Source organism: Nannospalax galili, unplaced genomic scaffold, assembly GCF_000622305.1.
Source record: "Nannospalax galili isolate Female #2095 unplaced genomic scaffold, S.galili_v1.0 scaffold1129, whole genome shotgun sequence".
Lineage (NCBI taxonomy): Eukaryota > Metazoa > Chordata > Mammalia > Rodentia > Spalacidae > Nannospalax > Nannospalax galili.
This window is the reverse complement of record NW_008359461.1, coordinates 1,509,877-1,524,638: the sequence shown is the minus strand read 5'-3', so window position 1 is coordinate 1,524,638 and position 14,762 is coordinate 1,509,877.

The following is a 14,762-nucleotide window of genomic DNA, read 5'->3' as shown; positions in this document are numbered from 1 at the left end:
ATATGGTTCAACACGTCCAGTGCCCTTCCTTAGAGGATGCTCCACTCTGCCTAAAGATTATACAAGGGAGATCTAGGGATCATGCTCAGATCTCCATGGTTCTGTTCTCTATCGGTCCTCTCTGACAAGGGTCTAAAGCTGTGATGCTGCTAAGCACCTTGGAGAATCTAAGAAGCCTCGCAGACACTGTGGCTGACCTTTATGACTCACAATAGTCCAGTTCATCATATGCTGATGAGCAGAGGACTTGGCGGGGCATCCCCTGCATTTGAGTGTAGCTCTAGTAGGGAAGTTGCGTCACCTCTGGTGGTCTGAATATGAATGTTTTCCCAAAATTCGTATGTTAAAATCCTAAGCCCAAAACAATGGTAATTGGAGGTAGGGCCTTCAGAAGGTAATTAGACCATAGGGACAGTGTCTCCTTCAATGGAACTATTGATCTTAAAGGAGGCCTGAGAGAGACCCCTTACCCCTCACACCCTACAAAGACATAGCAAGAAGGAGCTGTCTGTGAGGAACAAGCCAGATACAGACTCAGCCTTGATCTGGGACTTTCCTTTAAGAAATAAAATTCAGTTGTTTATAAGTTACCTGGATTGTGGTATTTTGTTATAGCAACACAAACAGATTAAGACATTCCCTCCTTCACAAAAGTTAAAAATTGACGTCTAGGTCATATAAAGGTGCCTAAAGTCACAGAGTCTGTTAAAGGCAACTTTTAGGATGGCCTCCAAGGATGCCCACCTTCTAATGTTCTTGTCCTGCATGATCCCCTTCCCATGAGTGTGGGCTCCATTTGGTGACATGCTTCCAAAGAACAGAATACAGCAGAATGGTGTCACATCACTTCTAACATTGGTTATTAAGAATGGTAGCTTCCAGGTTCTGTTTAGGGTGATAGAAAAGTCCTAGAAATGGGTGGTAATGGTTGCAGAGCATTGTGATAATACCTAAAGTTACTGAATTGTACACCTAAAATAGTTAAAATAGGGGCTGGAGAGATGGCTCAGTGGTTAAGAGCACTGGCTGCTCTTCCAGAGGACCCAGGTTCAATTCTCAGCACCCGCATGGTGGCTAACAACCATCCATAACTCCTGGTCCAGGGGATCTGATGCCCTCTTCTGACCTCTGTAGGCATTGCATGACATGGGTACACTTACCTGTATGCAGGCAATACACTCACACACATAAAATAAAAATATATAAATAGAATACTTTTAAAAATACTTAAAATAGAAAATCCCTTTGCCCTCTAGCCTGCCACTCTCCTTCCTCAAGAGGTAAGCATTTGCTCTATACACACTCCTACTAGAGGCCCAAACAAATGGGGCCATAGAATCCTGGACTTGAACCTCTAGAACTGTGAGCCAAAAGAATCACCTCCTTTCTTCATAGGAAGCCTGTGCCAGGTATTGGTTATAGTGCTGCAGAGCTGACCAATGTAACTAGTCTCAATGGTCTGAGTGTTACTACTCTCCTATTATGAATGATGTTATTTCATAAACATATACAGTGGATGGCCATAATGAAGCAACTTAGAATTTTTTGAGTTTTATGATGGTGTAAAAGTGATTCATATTCAGTAAAAATTGTAGCTGGATTTCTAAATTTTGATCCTTTCCCAAGGTAGAATATACAGTAGGCAACTCTTTAAGCTAGGCAAGCAATAAATTACAGTTCCTACCCAGCCACGGGGTCATGAGGAGAACAACTGATATTCCAGTGTGCTGTTCCATTAAGTGCGACACTCAGTAGGTTAGGGATAGAGAAAATGTATCTTCAACTCACAGGATTTTCAACTTACAATGGGTCTATCAGGATGCAGCCCATCATAAGTCAAGAAGCGTTTGGATTCTGTATTCTTATAAACAAATACATGTTGAAATCAGAGAGATTTGAACTACGTAAATGCAATTTTTTTTTTCTCAGCTAGCTGACCATGTTAATTCTTTTATCATAGAAGAGGTACTGATTTTAATTTAAATACAAATCTGTCCAGATTTTTAACCAGTGTTAAAATGTGTCAGTATTCTAGTTTTTAAATTGTTTTACTGGCCAGATACTACATATTGTCATTTTGGTCTGTGTAGACGTACTCAGTAGCATCCAGGTCAAGGGTAGTTTTTTTTTTTTCTGTGAAAGGCAACATGGCCCATAGATTAGGTTTTGAAATTTAAATGTCTTATCCTGAACCCCTCAACTCTAGGATGTCTTAGAAGCAGTCAGACACAGCAGACACTGTCTGAGTGACCAGGCATGCCTATTCTCTGTAGCAGTTTATTTGTAAAAACAGATGGTGGTAGGATCTGAACTGTGGGCACTAGCTTGCCAACATCAGGTCTGGACCCCCTTATTTACCTCCCTGTGTAGTTGGCAGAGAGGGGATGGTGAGTGGGATGCAAAGTAGAGCTGTTTTCCCATGGAGTCACAATTTGAACATATTCACTTCCCTAATTACAGTTCTTTTGGGGGAAAAAAAAATCACTGTGAAGTAACCGAGGAGAACACAGTTCTGAAGGGCATCTTCCTGGTCCCTCTAGTCCAGATGACAAACATTCTAGAATCTGGTATTCCTATAAGACTGAAAAGTTCTCAAAGATAGAGAAGCCTTAATAGACTCTGTACCAAGTCTTTGCATATACAGTAGCCACTGCTCAACAAATGGTAATTAAGAAAACACATAAGAAGCATGTGGCAGATCATTAGTTGCAGGAATAAGCAGTTAATCCGGATCCTAATTTATCAATATATAAGAAAGTCTCTCAGTGGCCACCTGTCTCTGCTTCTCAGCTTTTGGCTGCCTGTGGGTACCATTTTCCTGAAAGCACTCATCCTGGGAGACTGGATTTGTGGAGGGTGAGCAGTGTCCACCTAAGTCAGACAGGAAGGCTCCAGCGCCACTGTTTTGGTTACTTCCAACATCATTTAATTTTTGTGTATTCATTTTCTTCTAGAAAAGTTCATTTAGCAGAAACCTCTCCACTTAGCTATTGTCCTTCCATCACACTTCACCCTGCACTGCTCCTCTAGCATTCTCTAGGCATGCCTAAGTAGGAACCCCTCTCCAGTAAGGGCCTTCCATTGCTTTGTCCAGTCTTAGGTGGTTCCATCATGAGTCAAGCACTTGGATAGATGTATGTAGGGCAAAAACCAGGATCCCCTAAAAGACTTGGGGATTTTGAGGTAGGAGAGGTGTAGACTGATGTCCACAGCAACTTTAGGATCAGGTGACTGGCTGGTTTGCAGAGGAGGATTCTGCAATGAAAGCCTAACCTTCTCTTCCTGCTCTTTCTCAGCTCGTCTGCAGGGACGTCAAGGTATCCTATTCCATAACTGAGGTAAAAGCTACTGGTGTGACTAGCCTTGGAAGGAGTAAGAAATGAACAAATCTGGTCAATTTAAGTGGATATGAAGCTGAACTATCAGAACCTTCTTTGATGTAGCTTAAAGTAAGGAAGAGACAGATGATGGAAAGTTACGAAAGGGGACAGATGGGAGGCCCTGTGGATGAAAACACAGCCATCTACCCAGCAGTCCAACCTAAAGCCAGGTCTGCCAGGTAGTGCCACAGACAGAATAGCAGTTCCTCGGTCTCCATTTCCCAGCTATTTTAAGAAAGTAGCAACTGATGTTTGGAACAGACTAAATCCCCTCATTAGAGGAAGCAAAGGCTGTTCCACAAAACAACAGCCATGCAGAATTCTCTAATTACTCAAACAGGAAAGGTTAATTAAGTCACTTTAGAGAATCAAACAAATAAATTGCGTGTAAGTCAAATCACAGTGTGGAGATGATCACATTTAGACTGTGTGCAACAGGATCCATTCAGGCAGTGGAGAACTTGGGTTTTGCAGTCTCTGGGGCTTCAGAATAACCATTGAACTATGGTACTGGAGTGGCAATTTACAAACAAAAGGCTACATTCCATAAAACTTTATTTACACGAAAACAGACTGAGCCAAATGTGATCCATGGGCTGTTATTTGCTGACCTCTGGCTTACATCATGTTAAATATACTTTCCACCCTTCAGCCTTGTGCATCTTCTCAAGGATTCAGTTCTGAAGTCAGCAAAACAGTCAGAATTACCTCTTAGTTTTCAGAATTGCCTGTGGGAACAGCCACCTGCTGCGGGAAAAGCATATCACATCTCCCACACCAAGTAATTCGCTTGCTGACAGCAAGAACTCGTGCTGCTTAAATTATCTCTCATGTTGGTAGTTTCTTATAACTGAAATTCAAGTGCTGTAGAAGTCAGTGTTTACAACAACCCTGAATAATACATGGGCTCCTTTTAAATCGTTTTTCTTTAAATCCACTGGACCTTCAGTGTTGTTTTAGATTAGGCAACGGTACTCATACTCAAGCATATATACATACATACACACACATACACACACACAACTAGATGGAAAGTGATTTTTTATAACTCTCCTGTAAATTTGAAAGTTAAGTAAATGCAAAAATGAAATGCAAAATCAGTTCGCTACGTTGAAATAACGCAATGGATGACAAGGCTTTGCTTCCCATGTAATACGTCACTAACTGTCATTGCCTCAAAAGACTGCAAAGCATCCTGTCACACCATCACTGGCCCTTCACTTGCTGTACACCACCATTTAAAAATCCATTTCCTGTCTTTCACCCCTTCATTAGCTAGTACGCTGTCACAGTCACCCCTAGAATCAAACAGAAAGCCTAGAGCTGGGCAGCAGATGAAGCAGTATGTGCTGATACCTAGTCTCATAGGGGACACAGCATCCTGAGGGTGCACCCCAGCACCCCAATTTGGGAACCAGTGTTTTAGACACTGAGTCACTTAATCCTCTTTATGTTTCTGCAGTAACTTCTGGTCACCCACAATCCTTTACAGTATTCGTTTTCACACTCTTCAGCTCTTTTAATCAGCTTTGGATATACTTTGTTCTATCCCACAATGTTGATCACAGGCCTTTTTATATCAGAGAACAAGACCGGGAGACCCTTCACTGGAGGCTCAGGTTAAAATGTGAGTTTAACTGTATAAGTCCCTTATCTTCTCTGAGCCTCAGTTTCTCTATTTTCAAGGTAGGGGGTTCAACTCCAAGGTCCTGTCTACCTATATTCTCAAGTGTTGTGAACTAAAAGAAGGAAATAAACTGAAGTAAGATATTCTTTCTCAGGCTTCTGTACAGGCAAATGCAGTGTCTTACACTAGTAAGAAGCCCGTGAACATGTTTATTTAAAGAGAAATGTCAGAGCATCAGACTATTATGCCTCAAATGGATCCCAGAGGTCAATTAGTCTACTGGCCTTATGTTGTAAATGAATTTATGTGAATATCTGCTGTGGGGATCTTACTCTTATGGAGATCAGATTATAGGAGAGGGGAATGGGATAAGTCAGCAAAAGTTAAAATATATGACAGTGAATATCTATATGTTTTTACTGTGTACATTATGCTATTTTAATACATTGGTGGGAACCTAACCCAGACCTGGAGAATCAGGATGGCTTCTGAGAGGACATCACCCACCAGCAAGTCCTACAGACCTTACAGCTATGGAGACAGGGGGGTGTCGTGGGGAAAGTGACCCTCCAGGGACCATAAACCCTGGTGTGGATAACAACTCGCCTCTAGTTGACAATTGTTACCAACTGGAAGATGAGGCCCTGTGGTGGTTAATGCTCACCGTCACCTTCACTGGATTTTAGAGACACCTAGGAGATACACCTCTGGGAGTGACCGTGAGGTTGTTTCCTGAGGCATTTAACTGAGAAGCAAAGATTCACCCTCAGGGTAGGCAGCACCATCCCACGGCTGGCGCTTTCTGAATAGGAAAAGGGGAAAGCGAGCTGAGCACCAGCAGCATAACATGACCCACGGCTTTACGCTCCTGATGCCGCACCCTAACCCAAAATAAACCCTTCCTTCCTTAAGTCATTTTGTCAATTATTTTGTCATAGCAACAAGGAAAGTAACTTTACAAGGCTTGAGATATCATGGCTTTTCACTTTTCAAGTGAAACAGGATATTTGGATTTTAAAATTACTAATTTTTAAATGATGACATTCCATTTTAATAAAGTTTTTTTTAATTTTATGTGTATGAGTATATTGCTTTCGTGTATGTAAGGGCACCCATGTCATAAAATACCCTCAGAGGTCAGAAGAGGGCATGGGATCTCCTGGAACTGGAGTTATAGACAATTGTTAGTTGCCATGTGGGTGCTGGGACCTGAACCTGGGTCCTCTGCAAGAGTAGTCAGTGCTTGTGGCTACTGAGCCATCTCTCCACCCCCTCCCCTCTTCAGTGTTTTAAAACACAATTGAATAAAGGCTTCACTCGGTCCATATGTTGCTTGGTTGGGACCCCCCTACACTTTGCCCACTGGGTCCTTTCATCTGTACTTGTGAACCATTCTGCCCATACAACCATCACAGGAAGGGAGAACAGTGTGGACCCAGCACTCCTGCCCAAAGTTTTTGTACTGAAGTCTGAGGAAGTGCTCAGGCCTGAGTGTGCAAACTAAATAGAGAATGCTTGGAATTGGGAAATGGAGAGGGGAATTCTGAGCATTGTTTCCAATTAAACAATCCCTCATTGCTCCAACAAGAGTCCAGATGTACCTCCTGAATTAAAGTAACTCAGGTCTTGGGAGGACCTAATAGGTTTCAAAAACATTTGCCAAATTCAGCTTCATGTTGTTCCCCAGCACTTAGTCCTGAGCTGCTCCATCAGCCCCGTGAACATTCATTTCATAGCAGAATGGGCAGTTTTCAGGGTAATGGAAGCCCAGGCAGGGAGAAGCAGAATGCGAGTCATAGCTCCATAGAGGAAAATTAAACTTTGATGTGCCCTTGACAGATGCTTGAACAACAAACGCCAAGTATTTGAAGAGCAAAGCTGCCGTGGGGTCTTTGCAGAACCCAGTACTGAGAATCATCATTCAATGATCCGCAGATTTCCCCTTTTCTCTGCTTTTTCTGCATTGGGCAAGAATGTCTGAAGAGCTACGGGAAAAGAAAACCTGACATTAAGGATGCCTCACCAGAGTTGGGTTTCTGGATGAGAGGAAGGGTACCATGCCATGGCAGATATTCTGAGTGGCTCAGAGCCTCTCCTCCCACCCCATGGGGGGCAGGCAATAGCACTAATCAGTCAGTACCCAATAACCAGCTAACTAATTAGTAAGGAGGGGAACTCCCAGGTTCCTGCTGTTTCTTAATAATTAATCCATAAACTAGTTAATGTGACAGCCCCTTCTCTCCATTTCTCAGCAAAAATCAGTGAGAACTCTATCCCCCAGTCACAAGATAGAAACCTGGGTCATGTCTTCAATCCTTCCTCTTAATATCCTCACCCACAAGCACTGACAAAACGTTGCCGGGCTTATTTCTCAGTGTCTCTTGGATACATCTTTCTGCCAGGGTTTGAACCTTCAATGTCCCCCAAAGGCCCATATATTTGATCCCCCAAATGGTACTGCTGGAAGGTGACTGAGCCTTTGGAAGGTAGAGCCTTGAGAGAGATCCTTAGGGTATTAAGGATCTGCCCCTAAGGATATTTGGGGACCCAACTGTGAGCTGAAATATCTTTTCACTTTATAAGTTGATTACCCTAGGTATTTTGTTACAGCAAATGAAAGATGACTCATATTCCTCCCCTTTGCATCTTTTGCCTTTAGTCCAGACCCTCTCTAGAGTGGGCCTTGACTGCTGAAATGGTTTTCTTCCTTAGTCTCTGCTCCCGTTACCTCTCCATCTTCCAACCCATTTTCCCTTCTGCTCCTAAAATTATCTATTGAAAAACAGACCAAATCCCTCTGCCTATAAAATTGAATCCAAACTCACGTGTGGCCTTCAGTGCCACCCTGCCTAGTATTTATCCTTAAGTCAACCTCATCAATGCTGTCAAACACCAAAGGCTCACAGTGAGAGAACATCTTTTCCTGAGCCTACAAACCAAAATCAAGAGGCTAACAACAGGGTAAACTGATTAACTACCACTCAAGAAATGACCTGTAAAAATGACTTCGTTCCTCACCAACACACACACACACACACACACACACACAAAATCTTACTTAACACATTAACATATTGATAGCCTCTATCTCCTCTCATCTTTTGCTGCTCCTCTGATTTTCCCTTGTTAGTTCCTCTTTCTCCTTCCATGGACAAGTGCCCTTGGCCCTCTTTTTTCCTCTCTACACTCATGTCCTTGTAGATCTAATCTAGTTCAACTTTGAAGATGGTCTAGACAATGAATACCTAGAAATAGAAATACATATCTGTAGCACTGACATCTCTGTAAGCCCTAGACTTGAATATCCTGTTACCTAATTAATATCTTCATTAAGAGATAGCTCAGACCCAGTGAAGGCAACAGTCAGCTGTTTATACTCTCCCACTAACCCTCCAACCGTTTTCTCTCTCCAGCTGTGCACACATATTATTTCCAGATATCTGATTAAATAGTATTATCATCTGTACTGGATACCGTTAGTTGTCAACTTGACACACCTGGGTGGAGGAACCTTCGATGAAGGAATTTTCTCCTTTGGATTGGCCTGTGGCCTTGTCTGTGGGGCATTTCTTGGTTGTAGGGGGATGTGGAGGGACAGACCCCACTGTGGGTGGTGCCACCCCTGGGCAGGTGGGCCTGTGTTGTATAAGAAAGCAGGCTGAGCATGGGCCAGAGAGCAAGGCAGTAAGTAGCATTCCTCCATGGCCTTTGCTTCAGCTCCTGCCTCTAGGTTCCTGCCCTGACCTCTCTCAGTGATGAATTGTGACCCAGGAGGTATGAGATAGAATTAACCCTTTCCTCCCCAAGTTGTTTTTGGTCAGTGTTTCATCACAGCAATTTAAAGTAGCTAGAACATCATCCACAGACCGTGTGAGGTACCAAACCTACATGACCTGTTAAAGGTCTTTGAGTGCCATAGTTAAAACAGTGATTCTCCCCCTTCTCCAGTAGCCCTCCTCTGCTCTATTTTCAGTCTACACCATAGTCTATTTCATCATTATGCAGCAGCAAAAAAATGATCTCTCTGAATAAAATTGTATTAAAGTTATTTATTTTTATGTATCAGTGTTCTGTCTGCATGTATAGGAGTGCACCCCTGTTATGCAAAGTCCAGAGTCGGCAGAGGGCATCGGAACCCCTGGAACTGGAGTTATGGACAGTTGGTAGCTACCATGTGGGTGCTGGGAACTGAACCTGGGTCCTTTGTAAGAACAGCCAGTGCTCTTAACCACTGAGCCATCTCTCCAGCCCCTAAAATAATTTTTAAAAACCATCATCAGTATTCAATTTTCTAATTTACCAACCACTTCCCAAACACTGTGCTATTGATCCCCACAGTGATGCAGTGAATATCTTGTTCTTTCTTATATAAGTAGAAGAATTATCTAAGAAGTGACTAGATTTCCCACATCTATCCAACTTCTACAGAGGACGTTGAGGATATGAGTCCAATACTTTTGATTCTAGAACTTAGGACAGCAGAAGTCTGCTATACCAACCAGCTTCATTTGTTTGCATGCCCAGAAGACATATCTGATTCAGTTTCTCTCTCACTGAAACAGATGGAACCCAAGAACACTTCTCAACATAAACAAAACCCATGTACCCTCCTGACCTGTATTTTAAGAGTGTTTACTAGGCATTCCTGTAGATGAAGAATAGCCATGGTTCTCAGAAGCACCGTATGGTATGCCGCCATAGCACAAACCTGCAAAGTGACCTTGATAGAAGGTAGTTCTAGCATGAGAGACTTTGGTGACTTTATCTTGTCCTGGAATTTTTGGTCTGCCTCCTGTGAGAGGAGAGAGATCCTCTGCTGAGTATTCACTCCCTTTATTTCTCACTGAACAAAAACTTCAGTCTAACTGGCCAACTTTGAGTGAGCTGGGGTGACCTATTTTTGTCTGGGATAACAAAAACATTCCAGATGACTGATGCCTTTTATTGGGGACAGTTTGACCTGATTCTAACCCTCCTGCTCTGCCTGCCAAGGAAAATGATCACTACAGGCCTTAGTGCCGACCTGTTTTTATTTTGTCTACATTGTTTTCCTATTTTCTTCCCAAAACAGCAGGTTTGTCCAAGCACCTAGCTACTGTGGTAATAAGTGCTATTTAAATAGATGCTGAATACATATCACAGCTTCTATGAGTCAGTGGAAGCAGTGTGTGTGTGTGGGGGGGGTGGATCTGATTGCATAAATACAGAGGAGTCATGCCTGTCTCTGGGACAACAGAGATTTAGAGCCCTTGAGAGGACTGTGTTCAGATGCAGAGAGGCTGGCTGACGAGGTGAGCATACATGTGCAGGAGAGAAATCATTTTCTCCCTGGATGGAATCTGTCACAACTTGACTCAAGAAAGCATGAACAGGAAAACTCTAAAGGCCTTGGAAAATGTGAAGTCATTACGATTACTTTATGATATTTAGTTGCCTAAGCAAATAATGTATGCAAATATGCATGTTGATTTTTTAAAACCCATAATTGCAATCAAGAAATTTGTACCCCCATAAAGGGACACTGACTTGTAGAATACGACTGACTGTGAATTTAATAAATATGGCTGCTTTGTTGATATACACAATTACAAATATGAAAAACTTCGTTAACACAAAGATGCAATTTTTTTTCAAAATTGTCTATAATGTGGCTATAAGTGTGTTGTGCTGACTTTACTGTTCTTAAAAGCCCAGGGAACACAGGTGGCCTCCAGCTATTAGCTCTGCCATAAAAATATGGGTTGGGGCCAACCAGCTGGCTCAGCAGGAGTGCTTAGAGCCAAGTCTAATGACCTGAGTTGGAGTCCTGGGACCCACATGATGGAAGGAAAGAAACGGCTCCTGAAAGTTGTCCTCTGACCGTCACACTTGCACTGTGGCACACACACACACACACACACACACACATAAATGTAGTATGAAATAATATGGGTGGTTCCTTAGGGTGGACTCCTTCAAGGTCAGCAGCAGACCTGAGTGTCTGCATGCACACTGGGATTAACAGCCAAGTTCAACAGTAGGTGAAGAAGTAAGGGACAGGCTTGACATTTTGGTCAAATTGAAGTTGGCCGCCAGGAAGGATTTCCTGACTTCAAACACCCATTAATGCTGTTTGAAATAAGAGCCAACAAGCCTGCTATGGCTTGGCTTTTTATTCTTCCCTCTCTTCCCTCCTCCTCTTTTCCTTTTTCGTTCTAATGAGACGTCCTTTCTGTTCAATGGTGAGGAATAGACAGTCCATCCTTCACCATTCCCAGATCTTGTGTTTGTGATTCCACCACTTACTAAAATGTATTTGTAACCCTCAAAGCAACGCTGCGGTTTTATGGCTATGTGAAGACATGGACAAAGTAGCCAAAGCTTTTAAATACTCAATGTACATTTTCTAGTTGACACCAAGCAAATGAAAGTCCTTTTGTTTCAGCCCTTATACTCTAAATGAGTGTCTCTTCACAGTCAATCTAGTGTCATATATATATATATATATATATATATATATATATATATATATGATGGAGAAACGATACATGTGTTAAGTAAACTTCATCCTTCATCTGGGTGTCAACTATTGGCCATGAGTTGAATGGTTGTGGGTCAGCAAAGTACCTTTAACCAGAAACACATGTGAAATAAGGTTAACTATTTATCAGCTAATCAGTGTTGCCATCAGTGTTGGGAAGAACCTCCCCCAGCCTTTCTCCTGGGAGCAGCGCCTCGGCATTCACTAATTCACTCTTCACAAGGGCTTCATGGAACGCAGCTGCTGTGAATCATGAGCATAGAGCATCCCGAACTCTAAGAGTTATCATGAATCTCAAGTGAGATCATGCTGAGAAAATGCACGTGAGGTTGGCATCACCATCATTATCACTGTAAATTAACACTTGGAAAAGCAAAAAGATTGACCAATATCTCATTATTTGATCTCGAGAGCTGTCTTCACTTTGAGGATTCTACTGTGCTGTTCTCACACACTGCATTAAAAGGCATAGAACTTAGAATGCTCCTCGCTTGGCATTCTGTCATGCATATCATTCTGTGTTGTGACACACCTTCCATTGCTCTGGTCTCAGTGACTGAAAGTGTAGAAAACTTTCTTTCTGGAAAGACTTAAAAGCAGCTGTTTTCAAGTATGAGGCTGACAATCTCTCACGACACAGACAAGCCTAAAATTTCTATTATTAATTGTGAAAAAGATCTTGTCGGAGAAATAGTAAGAAGATTCTCACCTTGCAGAGAAATTTATTATACAATCTTTTTCTGCCCAGTAGAAAACTGTGTGTTTTAGATTAGGAGTTCTAGGTCACTATTCACTGAGGCCAGGAAGTGAGGGATAGCAAAGGAAGAATAATTCTAATCTCAGTGGAAGGGGACGGTGTCTAAACCAGGGGTGGGTAATCTTTCTCACAAAGGTCCAGATGGTTAACATGGGAGACTTTGGTGAGCCACGTGATCTCTGTTTAACTTCTCAACTCTGTTGTTGAAGCTGAAAGTAGTCATGGGTAATGCTTCAAAAGATGAGTAGGGCTGTGTTCCAATAAAACTTTATTTACAGTTAAGACCAGATAACAGAGTATGTCTGAATACCAAAGTGGGCCAGATGTCTATTTATTTTTCTACCAAACTTCTAGTATAGCCAACCTAATACTGACTCATAGTGACATCAGAAAGCAGCAAAGCAGTACTTTCCACGCCATTTGAAATTTCTAGTCTAGAGGGAGATGAGATCATATTAAAATAATCATGTACATTAATATACAACTGCATGTGTTGGCAAATGCCATGTAGGACGAGAGCAGCGGGCAAGAAGACTATATGAGATTCAGGTAGTATAGGGAAGCAGCTGCACTTTGGGGCTATAACCAACAGCTCGATGGAGCATTGGGGCCTTCACCAGTGTGAAATAAGTGATTTTCATTAACAGAACTGAAGGATGTACACACCTAGCGGTAGCAGGTAGATTTGCACCTATTATTTGGTCCTTTTCCAGCTGCATCCTTACACTTCCCTCTCTGCAACCTGCAATGCTCCTTCTCCCCCAGGTCTTCAAACATGGGTCGTTCCCTTTCTGTGCTCTGCAACCTGCAATGCTCCTTCTCCCCCAGGTCTTCAAACATGGGTCGTTCCCTTTCTGTGTACCTCCCTGAGCAGGCCCCTGCCCACTCTGTGGATCTTGCTCACGTGACCTTTGCCCATGTGACATTTTCCCTGAGCGCCACAGAGTCAGATTTCTTTGCTTCACATCCCCATAGAACTGAGCGTTGGGCCAACAAACACACAGGGGCCATTTGCTGACTGCTGTGTAACTCCTGTGGTTGGTTATAGGAGCATGACAGAGCTTGTTTACAATTCTTCCAGCACAGGGGCTGACATACGGTTATTACTGAACAACAAGTGGACATTGATCTAGTGTAACCCCATGATGTTGGGTCTCAAGACTAACACAACTGTTTCCCTGGTGGTAGATGTAACACTATCATCTTGTTCACTGTGGAATTCCTTCCCTCATTACAAGCCTGGCACGTTAATTAGATTATGCTGTCGTTCCTGTTTATGTCTGTCTCAAATCCTTTAGAGGGAGTTATACATGGTAACAATGAAAAATGAAGCCACCAGTCACAGATAAGAAAAATGAGTCACATGGAAACTAACTAATTGGTCCAAGAAGTTTATAACTCAGAGGGAATGCAAACCTGAATTCTTGAACTCCCAGCATCACCCTCACTCCACTCTAAGTCCTCTAAGCTCACTTTAGCAGGAGATTCCACTCAGACTTTCCAGACAATGGACTTAGGATACTAGGGAGCTTTTCTTAGCATTCAGGCTTTGCCAACTGCTGAACATCTTTCGCTTGTTCTTCCTTTAAAACATCCAATTTGTGCCTCTCTGCTCTTAAAGGCTAGTTTAAGTACCACAGTATATAAAGCAAGAAAGCAAATAAAAGGCAGTCAAAGGTATCTCCAATAGAACACAGATTTCTTCCTCTTGCTCATTCTCTCTGGTTTATTTTATCCTCTTTACCACAAGGGACTTCATTGGAACTGTTCTCTTATGAGGTTTCAGGTTCAATTGGCTTCTATAGAGGGAGTGTCTCCTATTAGGCATGTTTATTAGACATATGTTTATAGAACTTTCAGCAGTGTAAGGACCCAAAACACAGGCAGAATGGCCTCATGTGGCCATGGCAGATGCCCTTGGCTGATGGTCTGCCTTCAGTCTGGCCCTGCTGTGGTAAAGGCCAGATCTTGGCATGTACATACAGCCATTGGTCCCTCTAATGCAAGGTGCATCTTAGATAGCACAGGCACCACTAAGAGCTACTGGTGGGAACGGGCTTTCAACAAACATTTACTGAGCTCCACTGTACAGCAGGAACCAGGGGATAGAAAGTGAACAGCTTAAAGCTCCTTGCCTATTGGGACTCAACAGTATCATGACTGAAACAGTGAGTGAACCATATATATGTGTGCATATATATATATACATATATATATATATAAAACTTTGAGTACTAAATTCTATGGAAAAAAATTAATTAGGAACAAGGATAGTGTTTGAGACAGTGGGAAGTAGCAGGCTGGGTGGTCAAGGAAGTCCTCTCAAAACCAGCGATGTCTGAGCAGTGGTCTATTGTGAATGTCTAAGGAAAAAGTCTGATACACAGGGACAGGACTGGGCAGAACAATGAGACCACGCCAAGTGAACACTCCAGCAAAAGCAAAACACAAACTAAAGGAGAGAAAGGCAGGAAATGA